We start from the raw sequence: 12,996 nt of genomic DNA on the forward strand, positions 1-12,996 counted from the left end.
TAAGGCAGTGGTAGATAGTTTCTTTATGAGCAAGGAGATGACAGGTTCTCCATTAGGTGAGAATGTGGAGCAATCAAATCAACATTGATCTTACTGAGTACTGAGGATTCTTGAGGGATTGTGAGGGTATTTCTCTTAATTGAAATGTCTATACGTACCCAGGCTTCAAAAGTTCATATTTCCTAAACTTTGGTGATCCCTCTCTAATATGCTATGCCATCATTAATTAACAGAGACACCCTTCCATCTTTTCCTAGTTATCTATCCTTCCTAAATGTCATACCTTTCAATATTCAGGTCCCAATCTGTCATAATGCAACCATGTTTCTGTAATGGCTGTATTAACTACTTACAGCAAACAATGGGTGAGAAGACTCTCTGCTGGTACGTTTTATTTAAGGCAGTCAATCTGTAAATAAAGTATAAGAGTGATGTGTACATCCCCTGTAATACGTTTCTAATACTTAGTATGCGTTTTTACATCTGTTTATGTGGACTTCATGATTTTCCAGAACATTTGATCACTCGGGATATTCATGGTCCCATAGGTGCTGGATAATAAAAATTTCACTATTTCTATTTATGCTATCAATTCACCTTGTTTTGAATGCTACGCTCATTCAGAAACTGAGCCTTCCTTTTGCCCTTTTTCATTATTCTTGTAACCCCTAATCTTTTATATGTTGATTTACTCAGGTATATGTTCTGTATCCTTTCCTATCATTGGTCTGTTTTTCCACTTCATTTTGTAAATATTATGATGTGTGAGTGAGTCTCAATCCAAGTGATTGAAGAATTTGTACTCAATGCTATTGTCTTATACTTTCAAGTGGAAGAAATTCAGCTTTCCTTTTATTAATTCATTCATAGGATATAGGCCTCACTGGCTATGCTAGCATTTATTAGCCATCCCATTTTCAGAAAGGAAAAAGAGGATTCTCGGATGTTTATATGCTTTCCTTTTTGACTCCTGAATTATTTGTTATCATGAGTGTTTGACCTCCAGATGTCAGAAGTGCTATTGTTTTTGACATGGATGGTCCAAAAGTAGTGGAGGCTTATTGTTGTGGGGTTTGAGCATAGTCATACAGCATGGAAACAAGCTTATCCATGCTGATTAGACATCCCAATCTGACCTAATTCTGTTTACCAGCATTTGGTCCATATCTCTATTAAACCCTTTCTATTCATATATCCATCATGATGCTTTTTAAATGTTGTAATTGTACCCACCTCCACCACTTCCTCTGGCAACTCATTTCATACATGCACTACCCTCTGCATGAAAAAGTTACACCTCAGGTCCTTTTTCAAATATTTTCCCTCTTGCCTTAATTTAGCTCACCTTATTTGTCTTTCTGTCACTATGGTCAAATATCACTAAACTACCTTTACCTGTTCAGTTGATGTTTTGTGTTTTCCTCTGAATCCCAAGATCTATCGTGGTGCTATTCCATTGCACTGCACAACTCAAAAATATTGGATACCGGTATTTCCTGTTGCCTTCTGATAAATGAAAGAAGGCTGGTACCTGATGACTAATGTACATTTAGCATGATGCTGTTTCAAAACTAATTGATAACTACTTACATTTTGTTGAATTTAAAAGCTCTGTTGGAGGGTTTAGTTTGTATACATCGAGTTTCAATTCCAGTTGGTTAAGGACCCCTTGATGTTTGGGAGCCACAATTGCCTCCTTCTTTCCCCTGTGTATGTATTATGAAATAAAAATGCAAACCATTTTAAACAAAACTCTGTTGAACACATGAAAAAAAACAAAATATATACTTTGATTTCTAAGAAAGATATTTCTTGAAATTTGGTGGAATTCTGGAATGATCTGGGGGGGAAAATACAGTGAGTTGGGAGAAACAAATGGTGTGCAGAACCAGTAACTCTCCTCTCTTCACCCGGCCACCACTGTCCCACCCCCTCCAACCATTTGCAGCAAAGTAGTTAGCAGACTAACTGCCAGTAACCAAAGAACAATACCAGTTTGCTGATGTTTTCTCTTTTGCATGTACTAATGGAAGTTTTTCAAAAATATATTCGCAACCTTGACCCCTTGCCGCCTCCTTCCTCCATTTCACCCCTCCAACAAAAAAATATTTAAAATAATTCACTGGCCAGAAAATCCAAAGTAGTAAATATCTAAAGAAGCAGCAACTTTCTGAGAATCCTCATCCCTGCTTTGGCAGTGTTCCACAGTGAGGAAGTATGTTTCCACATCAGGCACTATTGTGAAATCTGGAATTAGTTTAACGTTACAGCTGTGACATTTTATACTTGCTCATTTTTTTTAATCCAAGGTACTGTTTGTGCTCAATTTTCTTCAGGAAAGTTTTTTGATATTTCAAAACAGCACCTTTTCAGAAATGGCAGCAGTGCTTTTCTTGAGTGTGATGCCATGAAAAAGGCATTCAGTTGAACAGGTATGACTATTTCAAGATAATTAGAAATCTTCTAGATTGTGGCTTACTGATTATACTCATGCCAAGTCTTTTCAGTTGTGATGAGAGCTGCTTGTTTTATTCCTGGCTTTTGGAAATGTTTTACTCAATTCTTTTCATTTTGGTAAATTGCCAGTGCTTTTATGACCAAAGCTCTAATTCTGTAAATTTCTATGCAATCATAGGAACTTTGGAGATCAGATGTATCTCCAAATGAGGCATATTTCATGGTAAAGAAAGAGTATGCAAAGTGAGGCTGCAATTGTGGTTGACACCATTTCATTGTAACTTACTAATTTTATTCCATCAGCTTTCATAGTGATTTTTATGTTTATAAACTGTCAACTGTGCTGACTCATCTTATCCATTTTAAAATTTGAAATTTTGAGCATGTATTGTTATTTAGTAGCACATAAATGGTACTTGCTAAGTTCCTGTTGTTGTGGAAGGAGCTATTCTTGTACAAGACTTATTGCTTTTGCAAGACTGTATCAGAATTGTTTGCTGCATTTGAAGTTAGAACAAATTTAAATTTTGAGGAGAACGAAAGTTCCCTGTAAATGTACTGTCCTCATGGCCTAATAGTTTTCCTTAATCTAAACCCACATGTGTGGGTACCCATCAAGTTGAATGACTTCTGGCTATTGATGTGTTAACCTTGGTTTTCAGCTTTCTGAACTGTAACAAATATTACCACATGAAATTGGTAACCTAAAGTTGAAAAAAAAAATGCATACACAATGTATGAATTGAATTTCATTTAATGGGCTTTCAGGGTACTACTGTGGTGTCTGTAATCAGACTCCTCTCTTGTATCTATTGATGCAATTAGATAATTCACAAGGAAACATTGCATACTTATTAGTGGGTATGGTGTAGTTGGTTGACCTATCCCCTTGAGCATGGGGATAGATCACCCTTTGGGTGTTTGTGTCACCTAGGAATTGCTTCAGTTTTAAATTATGCTTTTGTTGACATTGTACTTTTATAAAGTTAGTATAACCTTCTAGGCTCAAACATCTTAAGCTATTTCATCAATGGCCCATCCCAACCCCACCAAAAAAATCATAAGGTGGGGATGTTTACCGATGACTGCACAAGGTTCAACACCATTTCATAACTCCTCCAGTAATGAATGACATTCAAAAGCATTACCATCGCTGAATCCGTCCAATTTGCATCTTGGGGGTTACCGTTGACCAGAAACTAAACTGAACTTGTCAGCATCCAGTTACTCGGTTTATATAAATATAATGGCTGCAAGCACAAGTCAGAGGCTAGGAGTATTGAAGCAAGTAACTCACCACCTGACTCCCCAAAGCCTGTCCACCATCTACATGGCACAAATTAGGAGTGTGATGGTGTACTCCCCATTTGTCTGGATGGGTGCAGCTCCAACAATCACACAAGAAGCTTGACCGCATCCAGGACAAAGCAGCCTTCCAGATTGGCATCGCATCCATTCCCTCCATCAATCACGTTTGGTAGCAGCAATGTGTACTGTCCAACACTGCCGAAATTCATCAAAGATCCGTGGACAGCACCTTCCAAATCAATGACCACTTCCACTTCCACCTGGAAGGACAAGGGCAGTCGTCACATAGCAAAGCTACCACATGCAAGTTTCCCCTCCAAGCCACTCATCATCCTGACTTGGAAATATATCACCATTCCTTCACTGTCACTGGGTCAAAATCCTGGATTTCCTTCCCTAATAGCATTTTTGCATGTACCTCCAGCAACTTGGACTGCAGTGGTTCAAAAAGGCAACTCACCACCATCTTCTGAAGGGCACCTCGGGGCAGGCAAGAAATACTGGCCAGCCAGTGATGCTCACATCCCATGGGTGAATCTTTTCAAAAGTGCAATTTCATTAAAAGCTTTTGTTTAAAATTGTGCTCTAATTGTACGACCTGCATAACACCCACTTTTTTTTTGTTTTTCCCAAATATTTTGTTGGTATAGATGTTGGAAAGTTAACATTTTGAGGATTTCCAATTTAATTTTTAACTCTGGTATATTTTTAGCTTTTCGTATTTTCAGAAACTTGGACAAATGGAAGAGCAGTGTGTCAATTTTTATTGCCCTTTATCTTTTGTATTGGAAGTACTTTTAAAACAGATGAAGGTTAGAAAAATTGAAACAAAGCCATATCAGGTAAATATTAGAATAAAAATGTGGATTGAGAAAGAAGTGATTAAAATTATTGGATATGGGAATAAAAGATCAAGAGGCATTAAATGAACAGATTGAAATGCAAGTGGAAGACGGTAAGGCATCAAGTGAATGCTGTCCATATAGTATTAAAATAGTATTCTGAAGATGTTGAAAATTAAATGGAATGAAAGTACATTCGGGGAACTAGATGTTTAGCATCTAGAATTTTAACTCCAGACAATCTTAATGTGATCCTGACGCAGTTTTAATGTATTCTGCTTAGAACTAGATGTCCTTGTCTCCTCTGCAATAAAATACAGTTTTAATCGCAGGGTCACTAATCAGTCTCAAATTCTTCTTGGTTTCAATGCTTTGGAAATAAGGTAAAATTTCCCTTGTAAATCTTCCAAGTTTCATCTTTTTGTGGTTGGATTGTCATTATTTAGTCATGTTTCAGTAACTGAAAATCTCTTCTGAACATTTGAAGTAACATGGAACTGAAGTAACACAACAGCTAAACAGTACAATTTTGGTCAATGCAGGATGCTTTTAAAGCAATTTAGATGGAGTATTTACAATTCTTGAAGTAAAATACAGTAGAATGAATGAAAGAATAAGGTGAAGTACTGAGCAGTAGTGGGGTTTTTAAGATAAAATTATGCTAAGAAATGTAACTGGTCAGGTTTGGGAGTACAAAAGTGCCTTTTTTACAATTTATTTTAAAAAATTAATCAACACTTAAAGGATTGGCTTCCCTTTTTTTTGTGAAAAGGTGGCTACTTATTGACATAGCTAGATCAATTTAATAAATATTAATAATTAACTGCTGAAGTCTAGCCAGATATCTAAATATATTAACCTGTTCTTTAACTTCAATTGTTAATCTAAATAAAGCTATTCATAAATTTTTGAAACTTTTTTTTGTGCATTCACTTGTAATTTGAAGCTTCAGTCTTTGTTGTAATTCTGTTGTTCTTAGTCTGTTTCATTTCCCGTGGCTATGATTTGATTGTGCATAGACTAATATTTTCACACAATAAAAAAAATTCAAAATGATGCATTTAGTTTTAATTGTTTTAAAATATTTTTTCATGACTGCTTCTTTTTACATTATATTTTCAGATTCACATTTGTTGTAAGTTAAATAGTCAACAGGGAAACATAATAAAATTGCAACGTTACCCTGGAAATGTTGAGAAGATGTACGTGGCTACTTAATTCTTCCTAATTTGTTAACTTTTTTCTAGGCTTTACCTGGGATTATAAGTTGGAGTCCAAACATTTTTAAGTGCCAATTATATATTTGCATTAACTTCAACTGGCCAATTAAATATCTTAGACCTTTATTTATTTCAAGTAGAAGCTGCTGTAATTAGGATCCTGGCAATTTAATAACTTCTCAACTTTGTTTTGCATTTTAAGTACAAATCAAGTTGTTTTAATTAACCAAGTTGGGTTGATTCTATGAATTATAAACTGGAAGACCTAAGAAATTCAAATTTTTATGTTTGGTCTATATTCCACTTGTCAATACAGTGATTAGATTAGATTAGATTAGATTACAGTGTGGAAACAGGCCCTTCGGCCCAACAAGTCCACACCGACCCGCCGAAGCGAAACCCACCCATACCCCTACATTTACCCCTTACCTAACACTATGGGCAATTTAGTATGGCCAATTCACCTGACCCTGCACATCTTTGTGACTGTGGGAGGAAACCGGAGCACCCGGAGGAAACCCACGCAGACACGGGGAGAACGTGCAAACTCCACACAGTCAGTCGCCTGAGGCGGGAATTGAACCCGGATCTCTGGCGCTGTGAGGCAGCAGTGCTAACCACTGTGCCACCGTGCCGTGATGTAAGTTCCGGTTAACAACCTGCTCTGATTTAACTATTTTAAAAGCATATTATTTTACACAGATATTGGCCAAAGAGAAGAAACAGTTAAAGGCAGTTAGGATTTAGATCTGTGAACAAACTGGTTGAAACTCCTCTCACTAGCAGAGAATGCAGAGGTCTCTGTGTGCAGAGCAGATGTCACCACAATTACTGTACAGCAGTGAAACATGGACTGCCCGTGACACACGAGAGCCAGAGAAATTCCATCATCAACGCTTCTGCCTCATTCTCCAAATTCATTGGGAGGACCATCAAACACATTCAGACAAATATCAGTATCTTCCACCTCCACAAGAATTCCAACAAAACTGCAAAAACAACTTTGAAACTAATCCATCAATGTCTTCACCATTTGTGAAGGTTTGTAGCTCAGGTTGACTCGCATTCCTGGACGTCACAGTTGAAAGAAAGGACAACAGAAAACCGACAAACACTGACTAAATACTTAACTACACCAGCAACCATCCCAAAACACACAAACAAAGCTGTATCAAAACACTATTCCAACGAGCCACCACACACTACAGCACAGACGAACTTCAGAAAACAGAGGAGAACCACCTATATAACATATTCAAGAAGAACGGATACTCAAAAAATACATTGCGCAGATTCCTCAAGAACAAACCACGACAAGCAGACCAAACACAGCCAGAAACCCTCACCACCTTACCATACATCAAAGAAGTTTCAGAAATGACAGCCAGACTACTAAGACTCCTCGGAATCCTAGTAGTACACAAACCCACCAATACTCTCAAACAAAAACTAACAAACTTAAAAGACCTAGTACAACCCATGGACAAAACCAACGTCATCTACAAAATTCCATGCAAGGACTGCCACAAACACTACGTAGGACAAACAGGAAGAAAGTTAGCCACTAGGATACATGAACACCAGCTAGCCACAAAAAGACACGACCCTCTCTGCCTCGTAGCCCTATGCATGGTTAAAATAAAAATCATTTCGACTGGGACAACACATCTATCCTGGGGCAGGCTAAGCAAAGACTTGCCAGAGAATTCCTAGAGGCCTGGCACTCCAACCACAACGCCATAAACAAACACATAGATCTAGATGCCATCTATCAACCCCTCAGAAAACAAACAGGAAATGACATCACCACAAACCCCAGGAACCCCATCCAGGAGAAAGATATAAATAGAAAGCAGGAGACAACCACTTCGCTTCACTTGGAGGTCGCCACTGATGATATTACCTCGCCAGGTAATGAAATGTCTGGATATCAAACCTACACCTCAGCGAGCAAACCTATACCCTAAATGTCTTCACCACTTGGTCGTGTTTTCTCAACTCAAATGGCCAGTGTTCTTGGAGAAGACAAACAAAGAAGCTCTGAAACACCCCTTCCTGAAGCTTGACAGCGTTGACTTTGGTGACTGTATTGTGCCTTGAGTCATTACATCTTGATGAGACTGAATAGTGTACTCGTGGTCAAAAATTTCCTGTAATTTTTTTTGTTGCTTCTCCGCAGACCTCAAAGATATGTGCACAGCAGCAGCTGCTTGAATCAGAAGCCATTCATTGGTACACCACTTGATGTTCATGGATTTTCCTTATTGAGGCCTGCACGGCATTCTCTCTATTTTGTGGTTTATCTTGCCTCTTGGGCCCAAAGGCCCATACTTGAATTTGTCTGTTCAGTTGCATGTAGCAATTTGCCACCCTGAGTAAGCGGCATCCTGGAATTGAAGGATAGCTGACTATAACAGTTGTGAAATCAGTCACTTAGTTTTGAAAAAAAGTCTTTCAGGTAATTACTTAGATCATTCAGTGCTACCTTTTATCTCTCCCCCACAAAGAGAGTTTCATTTCAAATTGTTCATTTAGCAACATGAAAATAAACAGAGGCTTTTCACACCCATATTGCAGCTCTACTCAGTTTTTTTTATTGTATACAGTTGTGAATATTAGATAAATTGTCTTCAGAAGTTCATAATGAAAATGCCTTGCTTCGATAATGTGGAGCTATTGCTGTATAAAAGCAAAAATGTGGCAAAGTGACCATTCATGTGGCTTAGTGAACTCTTCACAGCACTTGCACTGGCATACCTCAGCCAGATGCCATTGGGCCGTTAGAAAGGAAGTTTCATTCTCCACTTCTCTGGTAACGAAATGTCAGAGAGTACAGCCTGGTGTGAGCATCATGGTTCATGCTCACAAGTGACATCACTTTGACAATTATGGTATAAATGTTAGGCTAATCATTTCTAATCTTCAGTGAAGGAACAGCTGTAAATATTCAAGTCAGGATAGTTTGTCATGAAGGGTATTGAGCAAATAATTTCATAATGGAAGAGTTTCATTTGCTGGGAGGTGCTACAAAAATTAACTTTGATTAATTTCCGTTGTAATGCATTAATCGTGGAAAGTCTGATTGTTTAGTTCAAAGGCATGAGTATGAATCAACCAGACTGCTTGGTCTTGATAAGGGCTCAGTTTTTCGTGTTGAGTGCTCGCCCATTGCATTCTTTATGTAGATGATGGCAAGATGTTGACCTGATGCCACAATGTTAAAACAGTTGTGTTGATGAAGCTGATCTGAATTATTAACGTATTCACTGGTCAACAATGACCCTTTCTCTGAATATTTATTTGGGGAACTCTTGAAATTGCCAGGCCATTGACAAGGCTGTAATGTATAGGGCAAAACATGGATCAGTGCTTGAGTCTGTTTATTTCCAGTTTATGTCACTGACATTGAGTGAAGGGACAAAGCATAAAGTATGAACATTTGCTGCCAAAAGTAAGCTGGGAAAGTAAACAGAGCTGATAAATAAGGTTGCATCAAAACTATTGTGAATACTTACCTTTATTAGTTGAGACATGTACATTAAAGGCAGGAAGGTTATTCTTAAACAAATTGCTGAAGAAACTCGACAGGTCTGTGAAGAGAAGCAGAGTTAATGTTTCAAGTCCAGTCACCCTACAGAATTGGACTGACTGGTCACTATGTTCAAAACGTTAACTTTGCTTTCTCTCCACAGATGCTGCCAGACCTGCTGAGTTTCTCCAAGAATTTCTTTTGTTTCAGATTCCCAGTATCTGCAATTCTCCTTCATTTTATTTTAGAGGCTATTCTGGAACTGTATAAAACACTTAAGTTAAAGCTAGAGTACTGTAGACTGCTACGGCTTTCATCACCAAACTGTAGAAAGGACGTGATTGTACTAATCGGGATGGAAATTTATAAGGATCTTGTCAGGACTGAGAAAACCTAGCCAAAAGGAAAAAAATTGAATAGGTTGAGTTTTGGTTCTTTGGAGTAGAGGAGGATTGAACTACTTATAATTGCGTGTAACTTAAAAGAAGTCTTTCGCTTCATATATGAACTCGCCGCTTGGTCAGCATTTATTGCCCATTTCTAAATGGACTTCAGGAGGTAGTGGTGAGCATCCTTTGAAAATCTAGTCTTTGGGATATTGGTGCAACCACTGTGCTGTTGAGTTCCTGGCATTTTGACAGCGAAGAAATAATGATTACAGTTCCAAGTCAGGATGGTGTGAGGCATGGAAGAGAACTTGCAGTTATTGATGTTCCCATGCATCTGCTGCCCTTGCTGTCAGTGGTAGAGGTCACTGCTTTGGAAAATGGAGTTGCTGCAGTACATCTTGTAGAAGGTATACACTGCTGCTACAATGCGTTGTTGGTGAAGAGAGTAAACGGTGGTGAAAGTGGTGGCTGGTGTATCACCCAAATGATCTGTTTTGCTGGTTGATGAGAAGCTTCATGGGTGATGTTGCAGCTATGCCAATCTAGGCAAGTGGAAAGCATTCCAGCATAATCCAGCCTTGTGCCTTGTAAGGTTTAAACAGGTCTGTGGGGAGATATGAACCAAGTTACACATGACAGAATTCCTAGCCTCTGATATTTTTTAGCCACGGTATTTATGTGGCTGGTTCAGTTTGTGGTCAGTGGTGACCCCAAAGATGTTGGTAGTGGGATTCAGCTATGATAATGCCATTGAATCTCAAAAGTGAATGTGGGGAATAGAACTAATGACTATTGCAGACAGTAATTACCAGAAATCATAGAATATAGCAATACATTTTTCTTTTACATTTTCATAATTAGGCAGCGATTCCAATGTATTTGAATTGTGATATTTTTGATTCTGTGAAATGATAATTCTGATCCTTGGCGTATTAGCAGTGCCAGAAAAAATTGGACACTTAGTTAAATGTTAAAAGTTTCAGCAACAGTATTTACAACAAAATGTACTAAATGTTATAATCAAGATTCTTGCACATGTAAGCCATTTAGGTGAGGAAACTATCTTTTTGAGGGTTCAGGATGGAAGGTTGATAGTCAATTCCTGCAGAATCAGTAGGTTGATAGATTTGACCTTAATAAAATCTGGTTGCTCGTGTTGGGTGGCAGAAAATTGTATCTATTAGACTTCCTTTTTGAAAGTTAGCTGAGGTGAAAAGTGAACTTGGCTGTGATGTTTCATGTAGTTCAGTTGTCTGCTTGTGTTTATCAAAAGGCGCATAATAGCCACATACTGACCTAAACTGAAATCAAAGAGGGTCACTGAACTTTAAACATTAACTCTGCTTTCTCTCTACAGATGCTGCCAGATCTGCTGAGTTTCTCCAGCAATTTGTATTTGTTTCAGATTTCCAACATCTGCAGTTCTTTGTTTTCTGACATTAAGATTTGTGATACTTTGAGAAGAGGAGATGGTAGAAAAAAAAACACTAAAAAAGTTTCTTGATCTTCAGCGATGTTTCACTACTAGAATAGTACTAGAATAAGATATGCAATATATGCCATTTTCCCCCCTGCTGGTGTCTGTGTTACCATTTTACTTGCAAATATGAAATCCTACAATTGTATTATGACTCTCCATTCTGAAACTGAGATCAGTATCAAAAATTGAGAAAGCTGACAAGATGGAGCAAGTTGGAGGCAGTTCTGCCACAGAGTAATTAGGCTTTAAATGTAAATTATCTCAGTCTAAAATTGAGGAAGGAAATGAGTTGTTTCCCTAAATATTTGATCACTTCTTGAAGGCTGCACCATCAAAAGGAAATGTCCACTTCACAATTTTTTAAAGTATTATCAAAGTAATTGCTTTCATTGCAATAATAAATGCTGTGAGATATTAAGATAATGTGGGATGTAAATGCAAACTTTTCAACTTCTAATGCTATAAATTTAAGCATCTGTAGTTCTAACATGCAGCTATAATGCACTTACAAGTTTTTAGGCAATCTTTTGTTATGTGCTGATGATTCTGAAGCATTCCTGAATTTGGCCATACTATCATAGTGGTCCTGAGCAAGGGCTGATTTAAACAGTAACTGAATAATGATGTTTTCATGGTAACAAATGTTGAAATAATGACATTTTTCTTGCACACACAAAATTGGATATGTTCTACCTGACAAGACCTGACATTAATCTTATGTGAGGACAGTTACTAACATTCAGTTATTTGCCCAAGAATTGTCACTAGCTCTAAAAATAATCTTGAGCAATCATCTTTGCTCAGGCAAATTTATAGTTAAGCTGCTTTAGCCTTTGACCTATACCTGCTTTTAGCATAAACCTGTTGGTCTTATATTGAAGTATTTTATATATCATTACAAATTATTTCAAGAAACTAGTATTTTCCCAATACCACATATACGAATGAAATGGAAAAGACTTTCTTTTGTGGTACAGATTCACAGCACCAGAGTAGGAAGTAAGCTTAAATGTGTGTGATTATTAACTTGCATTTCAGAATTTTCTAGCTGCTGAACCTTTTCTTAAATTGTCAACGAAGATTCACACAGAAGCCTTTAAAGCTTGCCTTACTTGCCTGAAACTGGCACTTGCTATCTTTGGAGTGTCCAATACAAGTTACCTTTTTTTTGAGGTAGCAACAAAAGTTTGTATTAATTTTTGATAAAGTTGAAGTAACTTAGAAATTACTGCTGCAAATTGGTTTCCTTGCAAGAGTCAGGTCTATTTCAAAACCGATTGAGTCAGTATTCAAGAGATCTGTCAGTAAGTGTTGAATCATTAAGTAAAAACTGAAGATGTAAATCAGAAACAAAAACAAAAATGGCTGGTAAAGCTCAAGCATCTATGGAGAGGAATCAAGAGTTAAGATTTTGGGTCACTCCACCTGAAACATTAACTCTGATTTCTCTCCACAGATGTTGCCAGACCTACTGAGCTTTTCCAACAATTTCTACTGTTGGAGTCACTGCTAGTTAGAGAAATTATATCACCATTGTTTTTAATTACATTTTGAAATTGGACAAGCAGAAAGCAACAAATCTTAATTGAAGAGGATGCATTATATTCAAAAATAAACATTCCTAAGCCGATACATTAGTAGTAGTTAGCTTGAATCAGTACAACTTGCTACAAGGGGCTAATTGGGTTTTGCTCCATTGCAATATTCAGAGCATTAAAGATCTTGCATCTTTATTCAGGTGTTGAAACTGCCCAAGAGAGAATACTTAGTT

General features: G+C 37.5%; 1 protein-coding gene across 2 annotated transcripts in view; it reads left to right on the top strand.

The window, feature by feature from the left end:
* Positions 1-12,996, top strand: part of LOC122559057 (ataxin-7) — a 128,379-nt gene that overhangs the window by 91,848 nt on the left and 23,535 nt on the right. The window lies entirely within an intron of this gene.

This window comes from Chiloscyllium plagiosum, chromosome 18, assembly GCF_004010195.1.
Source record: "Chiloscyllium plagiosum isolate BGI_BamShark_2017 chromosome 18, ASM401019v2, whole genome shotgun sequence".
Classification (NCBI taxonomy): Eukaryota; Metazoa; Chordata; class Chondrichthyes; order Orectolobiformes; family Hemiscylliidae; genus Chiloscyllium; species Chiloscyllium plagiosum.